The sequence below is a fragment of the Eptatretus burgeri genome, chromosome 5 (assembly GCF_056783735.1).
Source record: "Eptatretus burgeri isolate ZD-2024b chromosome 5, Ebu_testis_v1, whole genome shotgun sequence".
Classification (NCBI taxonomy): domain Eukaryota; kingdom Metazoa; phylum Chordata; class Myxini; order Myxiniformes; family Myxinidae; genus Eptatretus; species Eptatretus burgeri.
The window spans coordinates 96,849,122-96,871,717 of record NC_140965.1 but is presented as its reverse complement, the minus strand read 5'-3'; the positions used below and the strand labels follow the sequence as shown (position 1 = coordinate 96,871,717).

General features: G+C 43.4%; 2 protein-coding genes across 22 annotated transcripts in view; one reads left to right on the top strand and one right to left on the bottom strand.

Moving 5' to 3' along the window:
- Positions 1 to 22,596, bottom strand: part of LOC147027013 (uncharacterized) — a 227,166-nt gene that overhangs the window by 165,002 nt on the left and 39,568 nt on the right. The gene's annotated exons all lie outside the window — the stretch shown is intronic.
- Positions 234 to 22,596, top strand: part of LOC147027014 (uncharacterized) — a 37,145-nt gene continuing 14,782 nt past the window's right edge. Inside the window, exon 1 of the mRNA XM_085883029.1 lies at positions 234 to 686. The gene's annotated coding sequence lies outside the window, so the exon portion shown is untranslated. The remainder of the gene's footprint in view (positions 687 to 22,596) is intronic.

The window sequence follows — 22,596 nt, the reverse complement described above, 5'->3', positions numbered from 1 at the left end:
GAAAGAGCAGGAACGAGAAGAGAACAGTAAGCAAAGCAGCCTGAAAAAAACTTAAATAAAGTTGTGTGATTAAAAATACTACAGAAAATCTTGCTTCTGCTCAACCAGCCGGAGAGCGTTGTTACGTCAAGTGTTCCAGCAATATCATTTTTGGCAACCTCACAGCAAGCCAACAATTAGTCTGTGTTGTTGACAACAAATATGTCATCAACATAGATAAAAAGAAAACTTCATGAGAGTGAAGAGATGCACTGAGGGGCCACCTGGGCACATAAACAGATGATGCCCTTTGGCAAGTGTAATAGAGGATGCTTGTGCTCTTTTTTTTCTGTCTGGCAGCTGTGCTCTCGTCTTGCTTGCAACTCATCATCATCATCATCATCATCATCATTATCATCATGACAATGAGTTGAAAATACTGCTGAGCAGCATGACAAGTCCTGCCTACCACCCAGGTCATACTGCTGTTCAAGAAGAGCCAAAGCGAAATGCACAAACTGCTCAAGAGTATGCGACTCCAGAACACTTCATCTTATTATTGTTATTCTCCGAGCTCTTCTTCCAATAAAATGCAGAGACCTCCAACGAGTATTATCGCACTGAGGTCGCATTTCATTCATGTTGCATCACTTTTGCTGTCTTTCACATCTTCAAGTGGACTGCATCACAAGAACCATCTTTAAAAGGTAAGCACTTTATTCACTGCAAGTGAAGTTATGTAAAGTGCATGCTGGATTGAGGGTCTTACGGTGGTCCCAATTGTTTTTTTTACGAGTGACTGTTCGGTGGTGGATTGTGTTCAGTGCGATGTTAACACTTGTATGTCCACTTTTTTGGATGAAACAAATTGCTTAGTATCTATCTATAATTCCAGCAATCTCTGTGTGTCTGTCTGTCTGTCTGCGACCGCCGTTTCTCGACGACCGCCGGTCCGATCTCATTGAAACTTGCCAGGAATATTGCCGGGGACCCGTGGATGTGCCTTTTCAAGGTTTGATATTAATCGGACGAGCGGTTCCCAAGTTACGGCCATTTATCTGTCGACCAATGACAGGACACGGTGCTTTGACGTCACAATTAATGTTTATTTATGTATTTATTATTATTATTATTATTATTATTTTTGCACGATTGACGGTCCGATCTGATTGAAACTTGCCAGGAATATTGCTGGGGACCCGCAGATGTGCCTTTTTGAGATTTGATATTAATCAGACGAGCGGTTTCCATGTTACGGCCATTTATCTGTCGACCAATATCTGCGAGAGAGGGGGAGGGGGGAGAGGGGGATGAGAGTGGGGGCGAGAGAGGGGGCGAGGGAGGAGGGGTGAGAGAGGAAGGGTGAAACTAGGGGGGAGAGAGGGGGAGAGAGAGGGGGTGGGAGTGGGGACGAGAGAGAGAGAGCGAGAGAGGGGGACGGGAGAGGGGGTGTGAGGGGGGTGTGAGAGAGGGGGTGGGAGTGGGGGCGAGAGAGAGGGCGAGGGAGAAGGGCGAGAGAGAGGGACGAGAGAGGAGGGGGAGAGAGGAGACGCGACTAGGGGTGAGAGAGGGGGAGAGTGAGGGGGGAAGAAAGAGGGGGAGAGAGAGGAGGAAGAGAGGAGGGGTGAGACTAGGGGTGAGTGAGGGGGAGAGAGGGGGAGAGAGGGGGGAGAGAGAGGGGGAAAGAGAGGGGGCAAGAGAGGGGAGGGAGAGAGGCGTGAGAGAAAGGGGCGTCACAATTCAAGAGAGGAGAGAGGAGGGGCGAGAGAGAGGGGAGAGAGGAGGGGGGAGAGAGGAGGGGCGAGACTAGGGGGGAGCGAGAGAGATTGGGGGCGTCTCAATTCTTCTTCATTTGATATGACATCACAATTGACGCTGGAGACCTGAGTATGTTTCCCAGGTGTTTCCCAAGTTATGGCCATTTATGATACGGTTGGTCCGATCTAATTGAAATAATGCCCTAATCCAGTCGTCGTTTACGCCCCTACAGGCCCGTACTAGTATATATAACTCTGTAATTGTTATTATATATATATATATATATATATATATATATATATATATATATATATATATATATATATATATATATATATATATATATATATATAACAAATCAGACCAATAGATCTTCGTCCAGGATGTGAGATTTGAGTGTTGACATGCCTGACACGCCAAGAGGTCCGTTTTGTGTTCTCCGGCGAGAAGAGGACATCCATATTATTGTCTCCCATCCTGGCTTTGTAACGTGCAGCACGAAGCCAGTTCAGACAGCTCTCGTGGATAGCCGAGACAGATTCCATTCATGTCGCAATGCTGTGCTTGTGGTGAAAGGACTGCATCGAACAAACCTCATGAGAACTGCATCTTTGTTTGTGGTTTCCCTGGATCGTCCAGATCGATGGCTGTCTTAAACCTCATTGATTTGTAGATGCGTGTCGACCAATCTGCTGATAACAGTCTGATGGAAACCATTTTGACATCAAATTTCACTGGAGGACATCCCAGCATTCTTCATCCCAATAATTTGCCATTTTTGGGCTTCATCAAGTCTTTTACAGGCCATAGTAATCCACTCAAGAGAAATATGCAACAATATCATTATCTTCTCTAAACCTTGATCAGGTGAAACTATTTTCAAAGTACTGTACCAACTTATCAAGTTGATACCCCTACTGCGTGCTACATGCTGGTGTGCAAAAATTGCCTTGGCCTAGTAGTGATTGGAAAACACAGAGCATGTTGAGTGGGAGGGGAAGGTGAGGGGGTACCATTTATGTTTGAATGACATTTTAAATTAGATTCATAATTGTCTTCACAAAGAGCACCTTTTGTCGGTGTGCTTAACCTACCTCCATGTGTACATGTCAAATAGGATTTTCGGGTCCATTGTCATGGGAACGGTCATAAAATATTTGGAGAAAACGTTGCATAGAAGTATAGTTTGACCTCATCTTGAGTTCCATGCTCAGTTATGGTTACTACTTTCCAAAAACGTTTGTAATTGTAAAAGAGAAGGTGCACCTCAGGGTGAGAGGATACTTACAGGAGTATGAGCGAGCTGGCTTCGATTAATCATGAAGATTAAAAAAGAAAGAACTGTTTTCTTGGCGTTTTTTTTCTTTTTGTATACATAGTCAAAGCTCGTGGAAGAGCTAGAACACAGAGCGGATCAGAATGCAACATAACAAAAGAAACATCAGAAAGAGAAGGGGAGAAATGCCAACAGCAGGGCCGAGGGAGAAAATAGATGGAGATGGACAAACAAGGGATGCGGGAAACAATGAGGCATGAGGAAGAATGCAATAGATGGACAAGATGGATACAAAAGCAAAATTTGGTGATGTGGGAGGGCCGGGGTGGTTTAAAGGGTATAGAAAGGATCGTGGTTTTGGATGGGGGATGATCGAAGATAGTGGTTGGGGGGGGTGGGGGTTGCTGGTGGACCACGCATGCCCTGTAGATATTTGTGGGGGGGGGGGAGAAAACACGGAGAGGGAAGAGGATCCATTCATCCATCGGGACCATACTCTGCAGAGCGTTGGTGCTACCTAAGTATTCTCCTTGGCTATTGGGCACAATCCTGGATGGGTCGCTACTCCAACACAGGATACCAGCAAGCTGGCACTCATTTTGCCGAATCCGGAAGGATGACAGGCAGAGTCAACCCCACTTTGTATTAATTCAACAGCCGAGGAGGATTTGAACTCAGAATCCCAGGATCCCAAGCCCACCAGCCGAACCGTTAAGCCAACACCAGGCATATGCAGAGGAAGCAGGACCAGAAAAGAGGTGGAAGAAGACAGATAGGCCACCAACCTGTCGGTGATGGCAAAGTGATAGACCTATAGACTTAGCTTCATTGCAGGAGGTTCAAATGATCTTGAAGGCATTGGCATCCACGCTGTCAAGCTGAGCAAGGTGTGAGGCAGAGGTGCCAGCCCAGAGGGGAGAGCAGTGTTTCATCAAGCTGTGTACGAAAACCTTGTAGGTGGACAGGTGTTCAGGTGTGCCAAGGAAGGACTTTGCATGATGAAGGATGCCCAGTCGAACTTTGAAATGTGGTTTGCTCAATGAAGATCATGGCTGAGAATGAGACCAAAGAGTTTGAGTGACTGACCTTCTTCAAGAGGATTGTTGAGAATTTTTTTGTCATACGGTCCTATCCAAGAGAGTGAGTGTGTGGGATTTCTCAGGATTAAAAGACATATTCTCAGTGGTTTGACCAGCTTGTGATTTTATCAAGGTCTCATGAGAGGGAAGAGGCTGCTGCCTGTAAACTGAAGGATGAGGGATGTCATGGCAAAGGGTGGAGTCATAAGCAAAGAGATAAAGAGGATTTTTCAGTCAGAGAGATCATTGATAATGATTAGGAATAGTACTGAGCCCAGAACACTGCCCTGGGACACTCCAGCCTTGACAGGGAAGGTGGTTAAAGGATTCTATTGAGAGCAATATGTTGACTTCAGGAGTAGAGGAAGTCAGTAATCCAAGAGTGGAGTTGGCCTTGGATATCAGAGGCAGAGAGTTTGGAGAACAAGGCGGGATGCCAGACTGTATCAAAAGCTCAAGATATGTCGAGTGAGACGGCCCTGATCTCACGTCTGACATTGAGGGCCTCCATTCATTGTTGGGAGAATGGAATCAGCATGCATAGTGAATGTGACATTGGCTGATTCCAAATCGATGGTTTCTGATGAGGTAATTGGAGGAAAGGAATTATTTTTATTACCTCTGCCATATTTTCGACCCCTGCTAATCCACCCCAAACCCACCTCCTTCAAATTTCCTGCTTTCCTTCCTGAAAGTCCCTGTCGTGTAAGGACCTGAAAGTCCCTGGAGTGTCCATCTTGTGCACCCACCCCATCCCTCTCCCTTCCACAGATCTCTTCATGTCTCTGTTCCCCACTGTTTTGTCATTCCCTCTCCTGCCCCTCTTGTCTCCTGCTCCCCTTGCTGCGCATTTGTGTGTGTTGGCTCTCATACGAGCCTCGACAATATATACAAAAAATATATATACCAGTACACTCGTACTCATTTTGCCGACCTCAGAAGGATGACAGGCTGAGTCAACCTCCTGGTGTATTTTAATTCAGCAGCCAACGGGGCTTGAACTCAGGACCCTAGGATACCAAGCCACCACCCTAACCACTAAGCCAACACCAGGCTTATGTAATGCAGTGATGTTGGCTGATTTCCTAACAGATGGAAGATAACCTATGGTAAATGCTCTATGAGCATGTTTTTTAGGACGCGTGAGCTCATGCCATCCGGTCCAGGTGCTCAATCAGAGTCGAGGGTTGACAGGAACTTATCCACCTTCTCAGGTGCAAAATACAGAGTCCAGGAGCAGTTGGGTGTGACTGCAAATGGTGGGTCAAGAGAGAGTGAGGGGTTTGGGGACACAAGATTTGGAAGCAAACACAGAATTTTGGCATTTGGCCTTCTCATAAGTGAAGTCGGCTGTGGTGCCATTGGAGGAGAGGGAAAGTATGTGAGGGGGGGGGCATACTCCAGAGACAGACTTGACAAGGTACCACAAGGTTTTAGAGGAGGGAGGCAAGTTTGAAATTTTAATCTTGAGGATGGACAGATGTCAATTTCTGGCTCATCTGGGAGTGGACACACAACTGTTGTGGGCTTTGTGGAATGATCTGAGGTTGTCTTCGGTTAGATTTGCCCTCCAGGAGGAGAGTGCAAGTTGTTTCAAGGAAACTGCCTCAGCACAGGATTAAGTGTACTATGGGCAGGAGGATGGGTATGATAACTGAAGACGACAAGGGATCAATCTGTACATCAGGGAGAGCAGGTTTCTGCAGAAGAATTCCCAGAATGAGTTCATATCAGGGGCGGTAGAAAGGAGGCCTGTCCAAGAGTGTGATGGCTGCAAGGCGGAGGGAAGCTGGGAGGGTGTGGGGCTGTGGGGAAGCTGGAGTGAGGGGGTGCAGGGCTGGGGCAAAGCTGAGGGGTGCAGAGCTTGGTTGAAGCTGGAGGAGGGTGGGGAGAAGCCCGAAAGGTGCGGGGCAGGGGGAAATAGAGAGGTGGAGGGCCGGGGAGAGACCGTGAGGGTGAGAAGTGATGGTAAGCTGAGAGGAGGTAGGATGAGGGGAAAGATGAGAGAGGGTGGGATGATGGGGAAGGAGAAACAGGGTGGGATGAGGGGGAAGCAGATGGGGGGGGTGGAGGAAGGGTACTGACATGGAGGGTTTTGACAGCATGAATGGACTTGAAGGGAAATTTCTTGTCGTGTACACATAACTTCTTATCTGCAAAATGGGAGTCTCAGGATTCCCAAACTGGGAATATTGCGACAGACTTCTAGGGTGGGGTGGTAAAAATGTTTTTGGTTGAAGGCAAGGAGGAAAATGGTGCTGGAGGTGAAAGAGGAGGTTGGATGAAGTAAGCGTTTTGGAGTGAAATTTTGGGAAATATGCCTTTACAAGAGAAAAAAATGTTAATGAGGAGGTATCATTGATGAAGAATATGAGTAGATTTGACAAAATTGTTTGCACAAGAATGGAAGTGAGGCTAGAATATTTCACAAAAAAAAAAAATTAATGGAATATTCTGCCAGGAAGAAAATCAGACTTTAGGATGGTAGTCATGCTTAGGCACAGAAAATAAAAGGTTTATAAAGTCTCACATCTAGTAGCAGATGCCCGTAGACTTCTTTGGTATTTGACAATCTGTGCTGCCTTGCTTACCATCTGTTGGCCTGTGGTGCTAAATTGTCTGTGTATTTGTCAGTTGGTCTGGGGTGCCTCATCCGACGGCCAGTCTGATGTGCAAGCAACCATATAACTATACTGAGTCTGTCTTTTTCACTCAAAATACTTCAGTAAAATATTTTGAGCACCTGACATCATTATAGCTATTGGCCTTGATGGAAGCCCATCTCGTGTGCTTTTGGAGCAGGCTGATAAACTCGTGGTACCAATTGCCAAGCTATTTCACTTTTATTTCATGCATCAGATTTATTTTTCCTCATGATTGAAAAGAGGGCACTTATCATTCAAGCTTCCATACCGTGCAAAAACAAATTTACATTTGAGCACTTTCATCCCATTTCCTTACTTAGCTGAGCATGGACATGAAAAGGCTTGCTGACAGAGAGCTGCACTTTTATTTCAGATCCAATAGTATAATGAATGACTAAGAGTGTGGTAAAGTGTTGCTATTCTTCTCTCATGGCCAGAAGAAGCTACACTTGTTGCCTTAAATGGAAAAGGTGCCTTTGACTGCATAAGGCACATGGGCTTACTTGCCAAGTTAACAGTCGATGGCATGTGTAGCCATCGTTTAGACTGGCTTGGCTCTTATCTCAGTGGTCACAAGCTTCGGGTGACCATTAAAGGAGCTGCATCTCTCACTTTGTCCATCAATGCCGGCAAGTCAAAGGTAGCATACAGGGTCCAACACTTTATACCATCTTCACCAATTATCTCAGTAGTATGTTTAAACACTGCAATCTTGCCATAAAATATAAGCCAACAAGTAGAGGTGCATTCAAAGTACACCACCCCATGCTAAAAAAAAAGAAATAACAAATCCTCCAGCGCGTGACATCGCCGGGGTGCCTTCGGCGCCTGGCCATGCCGCCTTGCAGCACATGCAGTCGGTATTGGGAGGGAGCGGTGTACAATAATTGATTTATTGGTGGAGCGGTGTACAATAATTGATTGATTAATTGCATAATTAAAATAAATAAATAATAATCGTAAAATAATTAATTTCTCAATCAATTGCCGAATAGCATACCAAAATCACCACCGTTTCATCAGAATCTGTAACTTTTTGAAAATTAAGTAATTAATCGAAAAATGAATAATTAATTGATTTATTGATTGATCAATAAATCAAAAACACCCTTTATAGCCAAATCACTTGGTCACTGTCACATCCAAATATCAGCTTCATCGCTCAAAATATGCCTGAGATATTGCAAGGATGAGAAATAAAATAAATACGTAATTAATAAGTCGATAATAATTAAGTGATTAATCAATTAATTGATTAATCAAAAAATAAAGAAATTTTTTTTTTGCCAAAGCACATCTTCACAAGTAATTAATTAATTAATTGAATAAATAAAAAAATAAAGAAATCTTTTTTTTTTGCCAAAGCACATCTTCACTTTTGTCCCAAAATTTCAGCTTCGTAGCTCAAAGGATGGCTGAGATATCGCTCGGACAAGCAAGAAAGAAAATAATTAATCGATTAATTGATTAATCAATAAAGCAAAAATACTGTTTCAAGCCAAATCACTGAGTCACTGTTGTGTCTAAATATCAGCTTCCTCGCTTCGAAGGTGCCTGAGATATTGTCAGGATGACAAATAAAATAAATAACAATTAATAAATCGATAATAATAAAATAATTAATCAAAATGAACTGATTAATAAAAAAAAATTTAAATTACTGTTTTTGCCAAAGCAAATCTTCACGTTTGTCCCCAAATTTTAGCTTCTAAGCTCAAAGGATGGCTGAAATATCGGCCGGACAAACAAACAAGAAAGAAAACGGAGTAAAAGCTGAGTACTCCCTTCCTTTACCGCCCGGCGATGACATCATGCATAGCTTGGAAATGGAATTGGGAAGGAGCGGTGTACAATAGATCAGGTCAGGTATGGGAGCATGTGCCAGAACAGCGCGTCCCTGCGTCCACTTTCCGCCGGTACTCCAGGGGCCTCCGTCTGGCCATCCCCCAGGCAGATGCCAGGCCCATCCCCATCTCCTTGAGATGATGGTCAACCTGCTGCAACCATGAGGCACGTGGTCGGCCCACTGGCCTCCTCCACTCATGAGACTCCCTCGCTGAGAGAATCTGGTGAGCAGGATCAGCATCAGGAAAACGAGCCACATGTCCATACAGCCGCAACTGACGCTCACGGACTATGCAGGTAACAAATCTCATCCGAGTCTCTCTCAGCAACCGCTCGTTGGACACAAAATCCGACCAGCGATAGCCAAGGATTCTCCGAAGAGACCTGGTACCAAAGGAATTAAGTCTCCGTCTCAGATCCTTGGTCAGAGTCCAAGTCTCGCACCCATAGAGCAAGACTGGAAGTACCAAGGACCTGAAGACTCGGACTTTCGTCCTCCCGCACAGGTACCGGCAGCGCCACACCCCATGATCCAGTGAATCCATGACTCCCCAGGCCCGACCCAGACGTCCATTGACCTCTGACTCGCAGCCAGCAGAGACATGAATATCACTGCCAAGGTAAGTGAATCTCTCCGTGACCTCATCATCCTCACCACAAACAGACACAGACAGGACAGCAGCATCCAAGATGTCACCGAAAGCCTGGATCTTAGTTTTGACCCAAGAAACCCGTAATCCCAGGGGCTCCGACTCCTCATTCAGCACCTTGAGGGCCCCCAAAAGGATGTCTAAAGTCTCCGCAAAGATGACTGCATCATCTGCAAAATCAAGGTCCGAGATCTTGATATTCCCAAACGATGCACCGCAACTTGATCTCTCCGACATCCTCCCTAAAATCCAGTCCATACAAGTGCTGAAAAGTGTGGGGGCCAGTACACACCCCTGACGAACTCCAGTAACAACTGGAAATAAGTCAGAGATGGTACCACCACACTTCACAGCACTCTCAGTACCAGAGTAGAGTTCAGACATCAGATCGATCAGTTTTGGTGGCACCCCACGAAGACCAAGAATCCTCCAGAGGACATCCCGATTCACTGAATCGAACGCTTTACAGAGATCAACATAGGCTGCAAGCAGCCCCTGCCAAAACTCTCGTCTGCGTTCGGTGAGGACACGAAGTGCAAGGATACGGTCAATCGTTGACCTCTTTGGTGTAAAGCCTGACTGCTCTGGACGCTGGTGCTCAAGCAGATGGTGGCGAACCCTATCAAGAATTATCTGAGCAAAGACCTTGCCCGGCACTGAGAGCAGCGTCACCCCTCGGTAGTTGTTGCAGTCTTGGCGATCACCCTTCCCTTTCCAGAGAGGGACAACAAGGCCCCTCTTCCAGTCAGTTGGGATGATGCCTGTGTTCCAGGCAGAGCACAAAACTGCATGCAACGACACGAGTGCAGCATTTCCACCAGCCTTGAGAAGTTCGGCATGGATGCCACAGATCCCTGGAGCTTTGCCCCGTTTCAACTGGTTCACCGCAGCCCGTGTTTCCACAAGCGAAGGTGGACCACAGTTGATTCGAGGGTCAGCAACAGGGATTGCAACACCCTTGACGTCCAACTCGACAGCTGGGGGATCAGCCTGGTACAACCGCTCAAAGTAACCGGCCCAGCGGGCCTTCACTTCAGACTCCTCTGTCAAGAGCCTACCACTCTCTGCTCGAACTGCAGTGCTCCGAGGGATGGGCTTGGATGAACGTAATGCGCGAATTCTCCTGTAAGCGGGACGAGAATCACCTGTCCACAGGTGATGCTCTACCCCCTCACAGATTCCTCGCACATAGGCCTCCTTGTCCACCCTCAGTGCACGTACACTTTTACGCCTCAGCTTCCTGAACAGCTCAGCTCTGCCATTCAGCCTGGCCCATGGTATCCAGTGTCCCTTGAGAGACAAAATTCTTCTTTGCCCTGCGGTGAACTCCAAGACATCCACCGGCAACATCAAGGACGGTGGTCTTGAAGGCGCTCCACAACTCTTCAGGATCCCCCAATGCACCCAGACCCCCCAAGTGTCCACTCAGCCTGTTTGCAAACTCCTCAGCTACTCTCTCATCCCTGAGCTTGGCAACATCCAGCCTAGGCTGGGATGGTACCATTCTCCAGGATTTAAGGTGCAGTTTTAGAGTTGCTACAACAAGCCTGTGGTCAGTATTGAGGAACTGAGCACTCCGGTAGACCCTGCAGTTCTGGATCATCCTCCAATGACCGTCAATGAGGACATGGTCAATCTCCTTTGCCACACCACCAGCGTTGGAATACCAAGTCCAGCGATGAGCTTGTGGGCGCTGAAACCATGAACCAGCCACCCTAAGTCCATGACTTCTTGCAAAGTCAAGGAACTTAGTGCTATTCTGGTTCATAGTTCCTGACCCATGGGGACCAACACACACCTCATAACCATCCCTATCAGTTCCAGTCGATGCATTGAAATCCCCCAAGACTAGAAGTGTATCTCGTCTGGGGCACTGATCAACCACAGACTCGAGTGTGGCGTAGAATGCATCCTTCACGGTGAGATCACTCGCCTCAGTCGGAGCATAAACAGAGACCAGGGAAATGACACCTAAGGAGTGACGAATCCTTAATCTCATAATACGCTCGTTGACCGGTGTTACCTCAATTATCATTGGGGTCAGCTTATTGGACACAGCTACAGCAACTCCTTGGGTATGGTAACCATCAGAGCGACCAGACCAATAGTAGGTGTAACCACCCACCATTATCTCGCCGCAATCCGGTCTCCGAACCTCAGAGAGAGCTGCAATCCCGATGTCCAAACGCTTGAGCTCAGATGATAACAGAGACAGGTGATCATCCTCTCTTAGGGATAGGACATTCCAGGCACCCACCCGAAGGGACCGCCTCAGGTCAACCCAAGGAGACCGCCGTCTGGTGGACGACACCTCAGCACCACTCCGACACACTCTCCTGCAATCTGACCCAGGGATGTTACCCCGTGGTTTCCCTCCTATCAATAACACCATGCTTAATACGAGGACATCATGTATAATTAGTAGTTCCGACAAACAGCGAAGTCGAGACCGACAGATGGTCTTAAGACGGTGCAGCAAGTTGCGATAAGTCATATTTGAACCATCCAAGTATCAAGTAGTGGCCATGTAACGTCGGCTTACACATGGTCTTCCAGCTGATCCTGCACCAGCAGCAGCATCGTATAGAGTCAGAAAAATATACACAATATAATAATTGTTTGGAGTGGGGTTTCTTTCATCAAAAGCTCAGTTGGTAAACAAACTTCAATAACATCCCAATAATGTAGCCAGCACATGTCTTGTCTATTATTCTGGCAGCCCAATCTATCCATCAATTCTTATTATTGCAGGCCAGCAGTTTGTGAGAAGGAAGCTTGAGTACACACTGCTTGTGGAATTTGATGCAACACTGATTTGAGGTTCTTTATAGCAAAACAGAACCATGCATTGATCATCATACAAATCGGTACGGACTACGTGCCCAAAGAAGGAATTCATCCACTGCAACAATGTTATATCATGAATAGCTCACGTCATTTCCCAGCTCTGCATGTGTTGCACTTCATGAGCTCGCTCCTCCAACATGTTCTGTTACTCGTCAATCCACTGCCCAAGCACCTCATGTAACCTTGGTTTCCATTGGATTTCACATATCCAGCAAAAAATTAATAGCAGCCACTCAATATCAGTTTTCTGTATGGCAGTCAAGGTTTGGAATTCTCCATCAATGTAAGTCTTTAAGGGCTTCGCAGGATAGACCAGACATAGGACACTCACATTAGAGCTGTCTCACCTCAATTAGATTCCCAACTCAAATATAAACTGTCACCCTGATATTTTGTAGTCAGAGCATTGTATCAACGAATGTGCCATTAATCAGATAGGAGGTTAACCTAGAGTACTGACACTGTTTTCTGGTGGATGGTAAAGATCTCACTGGATGTGCCTTTCAAAAAGAGAAGGTAATTGTTGCAAGCACCCTAACAAAATCCCATATCTCTGCCCTAACCAGCTGTAAGGCTCATGCCCATAAACATATCGTGGTGGTCTTTGAGATGCTCGCAGTGCACCAAAAGATCAGCAACCTACTGGGTTATGGTATTACACCATAAAGAACACGCATGCTGTTGGCTTTCAATGGACCAAACCTGCAGTTTGACCAGGCCAGAGAAGGTGCAAGTCTGCATGCACAGGTCTCTTATAGTAATCCTCCTCCTCCTTCATATGCAACACAAGGCTGCAAGTAGCATCATTGGCTGAGGGTGCAGCTATGCTGCTGATGCAATGCCCCTATTACTAGTACACTAGTACTTATTTCACCGACCTTGGAAGGATGACAGGCTGAGTCAATCTCACCTGATGTTAATTTAATGGCGGACAGGGGGTCAAACTCAGGACTCAAAGGTCTCAAGACAGCCACTTGACCCATCAAGCCAACACCAGGCGTTCTTATAGTAGTAACAGTTTTAAACTAGAAGAGCACTCGGTAGATCGCATAGCTCTGCCCAGTAATGTCTGATCCAGGATAACGTATCTGGCCAAATACATTTTTGAGATATCATGCTATATATCGTTTTTGAGCCCGATCTTTTAATGGTGAAGAATCACTTTTCAAATTCCAGTAGTCGGATCCGGATTTGGATCTCCACCAAAATCGAATCAATTGGTCGTGGTCAAACAGCCAACTTGTCAAACCAAGTTTTGTCCGAATCCGTCCACAACTTTTTTAGATATCGTGCTATATATTAGTTTAGCCCAATCTCTCAATAGTGATGAATCACTTAAAATATATCGAATCCAGATTCAGATCTTCATCAAAATCTAAACAGTTCATCCTTGTCACACAATCAACCTGTCCACAAAATTTCATCTGGATCCGTCCACAACATTTTGAGATATCCTGCACAAAGACAAACAAACAGACAGACAAACAGACAAGCCGGTAGGCGGCGATGGGTCGCCGAGCATGGAAAGTATAAGATATAGAGCAAAATGGATGTCATATAGAGGATAGGAAATCACCTTAAGATTATGCATATCAAATCTCATCCAGTTCCATCTACTGATAACTACTCGGTATCCATTAGAATGAAAAGTACCGAAAATGCGGTTTGAAATCGGAAATCCCCAAAGTTCGAGGGGGTGTTGTGGGTGAACAAAGATCTAAATCGAAAATCCGGCTCGATCCTTAGTGCACAATGTATTCCAGACGATTAGTGTGAATTTTCATGACCATCCGACCATAACCCTAGGAGGAGTAGCATTTGGCGCGAAGGCACCTCCAGCTGTCGCATATTATCGATTTTTGCACTAATTGACCATTGACCCCTGACCTAAGCGAAATCGGCCAATATATCCTGAGGCAAAGTTGTAGTACTCATTGAGTACCATGAACCCGCAAAGTTTCATTCGTATCGATGCACTCACCTGGTCGCTAGGGGGCCTTCAATTTTTGCCAATTTTCGCGCATACCCTAATTGTAGGGGGCGATGCGGGTAAAGTATTCCATATATCACAAAAACCGGAATATATTTGATAGAGCATCACCTGTAGATAATTCGTGCCAAATTTCATAACCCTACGTGGGATAATGGCTTTCGGAATTGATTTCACGTGAACGGTACCGATTTTGCAGGTTTTTTGGTTGTTGCTAGGGAACCAAAGCGTCCCTAGCAACCATCACAATTTCCAAAGCACTAGGTCGTAACATGTACCTACCACCCGAGTTTGGTCAAAATCCGCCCATGTTTACTACCAGTTATGCTGATGACAAACGAACAAACCTCCAAACAAACATCCAAACAAAGAGACAGAATTACTGACAATAAAGGTCACCTATTTTGGCGACCCAACAAACAGACAGAAAGGGATGAAAACAATCTTCTTCACCTTCGGTGACGGTTATAAAAACACAAAACAAACCCTTTTCATGTCTTTAATGGGAGAACACATTGATGATTTCTGATGAAACAGCATGATTGATTTGTTACAATCTTTATCCGTCTCGTCATGTGCAGAATGTATTTATGGCATTCAAAATAATGATGATTAATTGTTCTGAATGTATGGGAAATTACTTGTGTTAGGCAGGTATTACTAAGACGTATGATGGCTTTTTATTATGTATAATCAGCTGTGGCCTTTTCTGAATCCACTTCTTTGATTTTCTTGAATGATTTCCTCTGATGAGAATCGAGAAATAACATCGATATCATAAAGATCAGTTTGCTTTAAGTTATAGCTTTGCTAATGAAGGTACAGCCCTGGGTTCCTCCGAAGTTTGGTTCTATCCAAAATAAGTTTTAGCAAAGTCAAAGTAAAGCCCTGCTCTCACTCTGTGTTCTGACACTGAGAACACACCAAACAACCCTTAGCAGTTTGACATTTCAATGAGAAGGATAAGTGGGAGGACCCAATTACCTATTGACCAGAAGGTGAACTACCTTCTCATAAGTGACTGTACTTGTCCAAGAATGACAAGCTTGCAGACTTTCCCTTCATGGTTATTGCTTTTGAAGAGGTCTCTCCTACATTCTGCGACTCTTGGCAAGCCTCGCTGGTGAAAACATGTCACAGAAATATAAATGAGGATTATTATAAGTATGGAAATGTAGATCAGTTGGATCAAATTAATGACTTTATCCTGTCTCAATTATTTAATAAATAGTAGAGGAAAACAAAAAGATTTGATGCAAGCTGGGAAGAAAAGATGAGTATCCGAAACGGCTCAAAGCAGACGCAGGTGTTACCAACACCGACATTTAAAATTCTGGATCACCTTGCAAATTTGAGCTGCAGAGGTAAAGAAGAATTGAATGATACTGGATTGAGGCAGTGCAAGATTTACACTTAATTCTTACAATACACGTTATTACCTCCACCATCGAAGGTGAAGGAGGTTATGTTTTCATCCCCTTTCTGTTTGTCTGTCTGTCTGTTTGTGCGTCTGTGTGCAGGATGTCTGAAAAAGTTGTGGACGGATCTGGATGAAATTTTGTGGACAGGTTGGGTGTGTGACAAGGACGAATTGATTAGATTTGGTGAAGATCCAAATCCGGATCTGGATTCGAGAGTTATTTTATTTTTTAAGTGATTCTTCACCATTGAGAGATCGCGCCAAAACCGATATAGTATTGTATAGCATGATATTTCAAAAATGTATTGGGCCCGATATGTTCTCGTGGATCAGGCATTACATGGCGGAGGTACACGCGCTCCACCGAGTGCTCTTCTAGTTTATACATGTTGCACTGTTAATACTTTGGAAATAGTTAAACAAAGCGCCGAAAGTTTGGCTCCACTGCATCCCAAAGCTATTGGGGATTCTCCGGGCCTTCATCGAAGGTACCGTTCCGTGAACGGGTTTGAATCAGAAGCTTGAGGCAAAAGCAATTAGTTCGTGCACACAGAGGATGTACTCTCAACAGACAAACAGTTCCTTCCCCATGAACACATCATTGGCAAATCATATTTCCATTGCAAGTTTTAGATTTATAGATATGGAGTTTGTTTTTAGTTGTCTGATCCCATGGCAGTAGAACGGTTATCAACACAGTTCAAAAGGTGTTCTGACTTTTTAGAAAGCAGTCTTTGAAAAGAGCATCCATCATATTTTTACAATTAGACATCTCTCACAAAACAAGAGCTCCATTTACCATACTAAATTTACTGTAAGTACCCCAAATAAACAATCCATTTAAATATTTTTCACAAAATAACTCAGCAATATTATGCCATTCTGCTTCATCTATTTAACACCGTGTTTATTAGCTTCATCCTCAGTAGTCTCCAATGGGTGTATCTCTCTCAATATGTATCCATCCATCCATCGGGACCATACTCTGTGCAGAGCATTGGTGCTATCTAAACAGTCTCCTTGGCTGTTAGACACAATCCTGGATGGGTCGCCACTCCAACACAGTATACCAGCAAGCTGGCACTCGTTTTACCGACCTCGGAAGGATGACAGGCAGAGTCAACCCCACCTGGTATTAATTCAACAGCCGAATGGGGTTTGAACTCAGGATCATGGGATCCCAAGACCACCACCCTAACCACTGAGCCAACACCAGGCATAATCATGAATGTTCATTATGGAATAGTTCAAAAAGAGAAGCCTTTGTGTGCAGAGAGAAGTGGGACGACGGTCGACCGGCTGTGTGCAATATTGGTGATCTATCTGAATTTTAAGATGTTTAAGAAGCAAATGGGCTCTTTCTAAAGAAGCTTGGAGACAGGAAGCATGAGCAAGAGTCACACAATTAAATTTTAAATTGGAATTGGAACAGGGCAGCACATGCTAATGTAAATGCATACATTTGCGGTGTGACACAATTTCCTTCCGTTGAAATCTATGACAAGCTACCCTGATGCAAACTCGCCACCCTGGAAGCATGAGAATCCCCTTTTCCTCTAAATGCATCTTTCATTCAATGCAACCGAAGCAATCAATTGGCTGGTAGGATAAGCTTGGAGGTATAGACACTTCCCCTTGAGTTGTCTAACCTGGGTTTGAATGTCATATTGGTGTTTCACAGGCAGGGTGAAGGAATCGATGTGATAGCCGTCCCTGTGATGGACATTAAAATTGGCATCCCGTCTGCCAGAATTAGTTGGTGCGTGTTAATGATCTCACGGTGCCAATCATGAACAGCCGGCGAGTTATCACCAGCACCCTGAACAAGTTACAAATTCCTGCTCTAACCTCAAGAGGGCATTGCGTCAGCGGCACAGCTTCGCCCTCAACCAATTATGTTCGTCACAGACTTGTGCTGCATACAAAATAATAATAAGAACGTTCAGGCAGTGTATGGTTTCCACCTGCAATTTGTGCTGAGCTTGCGACCAGGTATAATTCTGGCATTGTGCACGAATAGAGCAAACATAAAGCTGTCACAATACGCCTTGAAGTGAAACCATCATTGTTTTTTGCTCTCGGTTACTCACTCACCGTTCATCAGCCGGATAATGGAATACCAAAAGTGAAGATCATCAAATGTAATCTTGGCACATCATCAAATGTAATCATCATCATCAAATGTAATCATCAATGTAATATTAGCACATCATGAAATGTAATCTTGGCACATCATCAAATGTAATCATCATCATCAAATGTAATAATAATCATCAACATAATCTTAGCACATCATCAAATGTAATAATCATCATCATGAAATATAAGCATCATCATCAACGTAATCTTAGCACATCATCAAATGTAATCATCATCATCAAATGTAATCTTGGCACATCATCAAATGTAATCTTGGCACATCAAATGTAATCATCATCAAATGTAATCTTGGCACATCATAAAATGTAATAATCATCATCAAATGCAATCTTGGCACATCATCAAATGTAATAATCATCAACATCATCAATGTACTCTTCGCACATCATCATCAACATAATCTTAGCACATCATCAAATGTAATCTTGGCACATCATCAAATGTAATCTTGGCACATCATTAAATGTAATCTTGGTACATCATCAAATGTAATCTTGGCACATCATTAAATGTAATCTTGGTACATCATCATCATCATCAAATGTAATCTTGGCACATCATTAAATGTAATCTTGGTACATCATCATCATCAAATGTAATCATCATCAACGTAATCGTAGCACATCATCAAATGTAATCATCATCAACATAATCGTAGCACATCATCATCATCAACAGAATCGTAACACATCATCAAATGTAATCATCCTCATCAAATGTAATCTTAGCACATCATCAAATGTAATCATCATCAAATGTAATCTTGGCACATCATCAAATGTAATCATCATCATCAAATGTAATCTGAGCACAACATCAAATCTAATCATCAAATGTAATCTTGGCACATCATCAAATGTTATCATCATCAAATGTAATGATCATCATCATCAAATGCAATCTTGGCACATCATCAAATGTAATCATCATCATCAAATGTAATCTTCGCACATCATCAAATGTAATCTTCGCACATCATCAAATGTAATCATCAAATGTAATCTTGGCACATCATCAAATATAATAATCATCATCAAATGTAATCATCATCATCAACGTAATCTTAGCACATCAAATGTAATCTTGGCACATCATCAAATGTAATCTTGACACATCATCAAATGTAATCATCATCATCAAATGTAATCATCATCAACGTAATCGTAGCACATCATCAAATGTAATCATCATCAACATTATCGTAGCACATCATCAAATGTAATCTTGGCACATCATCGTTATCGTAGCACATCAAATGTAATCATCATCATCAACGTAATCATAGCACATCATCAAATGTAATCTTGGCACATCATCAAATGTAATCATCATCAACATAATCATAGCACATCATCAAATGTAATCATCATCAACGTAATCTTAGCACATCATCAAATGTAATCTTGGCACATCATCAAATCTAATCATCAAATGTAATCATCATCATCAAATGGAATCTTGGCACATCATCAAATGTAATAATCATCATCATCAAATGTAATATTGGCACATCATCAAATGTAATAATCATCATCAAATGTAATCTTGGCACATCATCAAATGTAATAATCATCATCAAATGTAATCTTGGCACATCATCAAATGTAATCATCATCAAATGTAATCATCATCATTATCAAATGTAATCATCATCATCATCAAATGTAATCTTAGCACATCATCAAATGTAATCTTGGCACATCATCAAAAGTAATAATCATCATCAAATGTAATCTTGGCACATCATCAAATGTAATCATCATCATCAAATGTAATCTTAGCACATCATCAAATGTAATCTTGGCACATCATCAAAAGTAATCTTGAAATCCATAGTTTTCATATGAATTATGATACCTCCGGCATGTCTGATTTTGGAATTCCAATGGTAGTACTTTATTTCTTTTTTAAGTAGTGTACGTTTGCAAAATTGCTACTTTTGAATGATGTATGAATGATAAACGAATAGTGATTATGTCATTGGGACCCAATAAGTTATTTCTCATTATCACATCAAAAGGATATAACTGTGGATTATGGGGTTGGGTTTCCGAGTACGTTCAGCTGGTCATTATAAAGTAATTACAACTTGTTGTTGGATCTATCAGGCTCGTTGATGGAACATTTCAGAATTTAAGGAGGGGGAGAGGGTTAGCAGGATATCAGCTTGGCTGTGGGGTGGGGAGGGGTATCAGCCTGGCTACAGAGGGGAAGGGGGGGAAGAGTGAATATTTGTTAGATATCATCAGCGTTGTCTATTAATATGTACATTTATATATCAGTATGTACATTTATTTATTAATATATATCTACAGTCATGGCCAAAACAATTGGCACCCTTGGATTTTTTTCAAATAATGCACAATTTCTTCCAGAAAATTGTTGAAATTAAAAAAATATTTTGGTATCCACAAATGTATTTATTTGGTTTGCAGTGAAACAAAACCAAAAAATCTGAAAAAAACTTGCTAAATCTTATCTTATTCCACACAGAAATCCGAAAATGGCCCAGACAATATTATTGGCACCTTTTTGAAGTTGTTCGAAATAATTAGATTTTAAGCAGGTGATTCTCCTTCACTTTGGAAGTGAACTCACCTGTGGTGGGTTGCAGGTGCCTGCAATATAAAAAATCACTTTCAACCAGTTTGAACAGAAAAAAGGAGTCATTCCACTGTTTTGTGTCACTGTGTGTACTACAATGAGCATGGAGGAAAGAAAGAAAAACAGAGAATTGTCTGAGGAGGTCAGACACAAGCTTATAGCCAAGCATGGACAATCTCAAGGCTACAAGTCCATATCCAGAGACCTTGATGTTCCTGTGTCCACTGTACGCAATGTTATCAGGAAGTTTAAGGCCAATGGCACTGTAGCCAACCTCCCTGGACGTGGCCGCAAGAGAAAACTTGATCGAAGATTGCAGCGAACGATTGTTCTAATGGTGGAGAAAGCACCTCGATAAACTGCCAAACAGATTCAAGCTGACTTTCAGACACAAGGTACGACAGTTTCAACTCGCACCATCTGTCGCCAACTCAATGAAAGGGTGTTCTATGGGAAGAGACCCAGGAGGACGCCAGTGCTGAAAGAGAGAGAGAGAGAGAGAGAGAGAGAGAGAGAGAGAGAGAGAGAGAGAGAGAGAGAGAGAGAGAGAGAGAGAGAGAGAGAGAGAGAGAGAGAGAGAGAGAGAGAGAGAGAGAGAGAGAGAGAGAGAGAGAGAGAGAGAGAGAGAGAGAGAGAGAGAGAGAGAGAGAGAGAGAGAGAGAGAGAGAGAGAGAGAGAGAGAGAGAGAGAGAGAGAGAGAGAGAGAGAGAGAGAGAGAGAGAGAGAGAGAGAGAGAGAGAGAGAGAGAGAGAGAGAGAGAGAGAGAGAGAGAGAGAGAGAGAGAGAGAGAGAGAGAGAGAGAGAGAGAGAGAGAGAGAGAGAGAGAGAGAGAGAGAGAGAGAGAGAGAGAGAGAGAGAGAGAGAGAGAGAGAGAGAGAGAGAGAGAGAGAGAGAGAGAGAGAGAGAGAGAGAGAGAGAGAGAGAGAGAGAGAGAGAGAGAGAGAGAGAGAGAGATAACCAAAATCCTTCTGGGAGAATGTCCTGTGGACAGATGAGACCAAATTAGAGCTTTTTGGTAAAGCACATCATCTCTATGTTTACAACAAAAAAAAACGAAGCCTTCAAAGAAAAGAACACATTCCCTACAGTCAAACATGGAGGAGGTTCAGTGATGTTTGGGGTTGCTGTGCTGCCTCTGGCACTGGGTACCTTGAATGTGTGCATGGCATCATTAACTCAGGAGATTACCAAGGCATTTTGAGTGCAATGTTCAACCCAATGTCAGAAATCTGGGTCTCCGTCGAAGGTCATGGGGCTTGCAGCAAGACAATGATCCCAAACACATTTCAAAAAGCACCCAGGAATGGTTCAAGACAAAAATGCTGGACTCTTCTGAAGTGGCCAGCAATGAGTCCAGATCTGAATCCCATTGAACACCTGTGGGGAGATCTGAAAACAGCAGTTGGGAGAAGGTACCCTTCAAATCTGAGAGAACTAGAGCAGTTTGCATAAGAAGAGTGGGCCAATCTGACAGTGGAGAGGTGTAGGAAGCTCATTCATGGCTATAGGAAGTGCTTGACTGCAGTTATTTTGTCCAAAGGCTGCGATACCAAATATTAAGTCGAGAGTGTCAATAATTTTGTCAATGCCATTTCTTTTTATTTTCTGATTTAAAAAGAAATATTAAGTTCTGAATCAAAAATAAAGGTTCTGTCATATTAACAGTTAAATATAGAATTGTAGAGACCAAATACTTTTGTCAATTTCAATGTATATTTCGAGAAAATTGTGAGTTATTTAAAAAAAAGTGCAAGGGTGCCAATATTTTTGGCCACAACTTGTACAATTCTTTATCATGATGTAATTTATTTATCAATATGTACATTTATTTCTTAATACAGTCAAAGCTCGTTACTATGCCACCCGTCGGGACCGAGCAAAAGTGGCATAGTAGCGAGAGTGGCATAGTAACGAGATTTTGTAAAAACGGCCTTATTTTCTCAAGTTACCCATCTGTAGTTAATCTTTAGACAAAATTTATTCCAGCAAGTAACAGGCACGACTGTTGTATAAGCTAAGCGAACGGAGAACATACACACACTAACAGAGTTCACACACTAACATATGGCATGGCGAGAAATTCACGACACACAAAGCTTTCAAGAATCGTCGGCTGGCGCATCTTCTTTCGGCGGATCTCGTGCATCTCGTTGTCTAGCCGATCGTACGCTTGCATCACACCGGGCTTCCCGCTTCTCTGCTGCATGAACTTCCGGACGGTGCTACAAGCGCGCTGGGCTTCCTCGAACGGAACGATTTCCTCCACGACAGTTACCTCGTCATCTTTGCTTTCCACCTGCTCCTCACTGCACAGAATCTCCTCCGCAATCTCCTCCAGCGTGA